Source organism: Etheostoma spectabile, chromosome 5 (genome assembly GCF_008692095.1).
Source record: "Etheostoma spectabile isolate EspeVRDwgs_2016 chromosome 5, UIUC_Espe_1.0, whole genome shotgun sequence".
Taxonomy (NCBI): domain Eukaryota; kingdom Metazoa; phylum Chordata; class Actinopteri; order Perciformes; family Percidae; genus Etheostoma; species Etheostoma spectabile.
In genome coordinates this window covers 5,190,839-5,193,343 of record NC_045737.1, presented here as the reverse complement: position 1 = coordinate 5,193,343, position 2,505 = coordinate 5,190,839, and the positions used below count along the sequence as shown (strand labels likewise).

Genomic DNA, 2,505 nt, shown 5'->3' with positions numbered 1-2,505 from the left:
AACTACTTTACAAAAGTATCTTTTATATGATGGAGCAGAACGGCACAAACATTGATAGAAAATGAGACAACAAAGTACGAATGTCTCACAAAATAGCTAATAAGTGATACAATAAAATGCCATAATTGTTTAAGGTACCATAAACAAAACATTACTAGGGGCAAAACTTACACTCAGGAGTTGGCTTCACTCTATTAGCTGTCTCTGAAATTTCCCCACACCATGAATCTTCACTAGCTGCTTTTGAAGATTTTCTTAAAGAAAAAAATGCAAAGAACATTACAATTAGTTTTGATTAAAGTGGCAGTGTGGATGGGGGGTGTTTCTTTAACAATGATTTATTGCTATGACTCCCCTTCAGGTAGTAGGCAGAGAGAAAAGGAACTGGATATAATCTATAAATCTAGTATTTAATACCCCAGTAACAATGCTGACTCAGAGGGCCTGTCACCCTGACATTAAAACATCTGGGGGAAATGTTAGGAAGGAGGATCAAAGAAACACCCACTCTCAGCATCTTTTTCTCCAGCACTTTCTCGTACTCTTCCAATTCTCCAGGCACATCTGTCCAGCCATTCTTTCTGCACTGAGCAGTCAGCGTCCTTCTTCTCCAACTTTTCAATCCTGTGAGGAAAGCGGTATTTTACATCATGTCCTGTGAAGACACACCGGACATTAAGGTTTAAACTCTTCACAAAGTTTACAGTATTAATGTTAGTGTTAGTGGTTAAGTGATTGGTTACATGAATACTGCATGAATACAGAATGTGTCTTTTTTTCTCATTATTACATTAAACTTTAAAGTAAAAGTATAAAATGGGCTACAGTGGTGACTCAGCAGCACCAAATCAGTTTTGCTATTGTCAAGCTTTACAAGAGCATTACCTACTCCTCATACAAAAGATGTGTGTAAAGTAATTAGGGCTAAAAATTACAAACATATATGAAACACAGACTAGACAAAACAAAACAAACACCATACAATTCAAGCGTTAGGAAAAAAAAAAATGCTATTACACATGGTACATATGTGGGTTGAAACTGTGCAAGAGGTGTACTTTATTTTGAGGCTGTAGTTTGTGGTAATGTTGGATTTCATTTATGTAATTTGTAGGACATTCCGTCATTTATTACCCACTGTATCTCCGCAGTGAACGTTAAGGCTTTAAAGATTTAAATTAAATGTGAAATGATCCTGAGCTCACTAACTGCCTCTCAGTCCAAAAAGGAGTAGGTATGTTAAGAAGTAGGTAAACAAAACAGAAAGAGCAAGTAACAATAAGTAGGCTGAGAATAGGACACATCACCTTTTAGCACACATCACATTATAGGGAAGAATCCAACTGTTTTTGTCATCATTGGGAGGTACCAGAAACTGTCCAGCATGTGTGTTGCAGTTACAGGAATAGTATCAGAAAGATGGACATGTGGGAAGAATTAAACGAGTTGGCATAACAGGTGTGTTGAAAGTGAACAAGGTCACAAGATGCTCGGTCAGCTTCCTAATGAGAACAGGTTCGAGGGTTAAAGGACTTATGTGTCAACAGGACTTGGAAAAACTTGCCTATGCTTTCATATTCAGTAGACGACTACTGTAACGGGGTTTTTACAGGTCTCCCTAAAAAATCAATCAGACAGCTGCAGTGATCAGAATGTTGCTGCTTGAGTCCTCACTAAGACCAAGAGACTGGATCATATCACTTCAGTTCTGAAGTCTTTACACTGGTTCCTGTGTTCAAAGAATTGATTTCAAAGTACTTTGCTAGTTTATAAATCACTCAACGGTTTAGGTCCAAAATACATTTTGATCTGCTACTACACTATGACCCCCCCAGACCTCTCAGGTCATCTGGGACAGGTCTACTTTCTGTCCCAGATCAGAACTAAAAAGGGCGAAGCAGCATTCAGTTATTGCTCCTCATATCTGGAACAAACTCCCAGAAACCTGCAGGTCCGCTGCTACTCTCAGTTCTTTAAATCAAGGCTGAAGAGCTTTCTTTTTGATGCTGCCTTTCTTTAAATTAATGCTCATTTCTTTCTTATGCTGCACTGTAACTTTTATTCTTGTGTTTTATGTGTCCTAATGTTTCTATTGGTTTAAACTGTCTATTCATGTGTTTATCGGTTTTTAATGCTTATGATTTTTAACTGTTTGTACTTGTGTTTTATCTGTTTAACTGATTGTATGTAAAGCACTTTGAATTGCCCTGTTGCTGAAAGTGCTATACAAATAAAGCTGCCTGCCTTGCCTTGCCTAGATTATGAGGAGAAAATGCCTTACGGAGCACTGTGAGAGTAACCAACTCCAAAGATTGCAGTATTGCAACATTAAGGATGCAAGCTACCGTAAAATCCAAGAAGAAACAAAGAAGAACACGTCCAGATATAAAACAGTTTTGTTTGTGTTTATATCCATGACACTACTGCCTCCTGTATTTCTCGGCTTCCCTGAGGAAACTGAGCAGCTTTCTGCTGGCTATCCTCTGATCGGCGCTGTCACTGCTG

At 38.3% G+C, this 2,505-nt stretch overlaps 1 long non-coding RNA gene across 1 annotated transcript; it reads right to left on the bottom strand.

Moving 5' to 3' along the window:
* Positions 1-212: 212 nt before the first annotated feature.
* LOC116689822 (uncharacterized) lies at positions 213-2,505 on the bottom strand. Its single transcript, XR_004332107.1, has 3 exons — positions 2,425-2,505; positions 509-624; positions 213-254 (listed from the first exon to the last, which is right to left on the bottom strand). It is a non-coding gene; the product is annotated as an uncharacterized LOC116689822 (long non-coding RNA).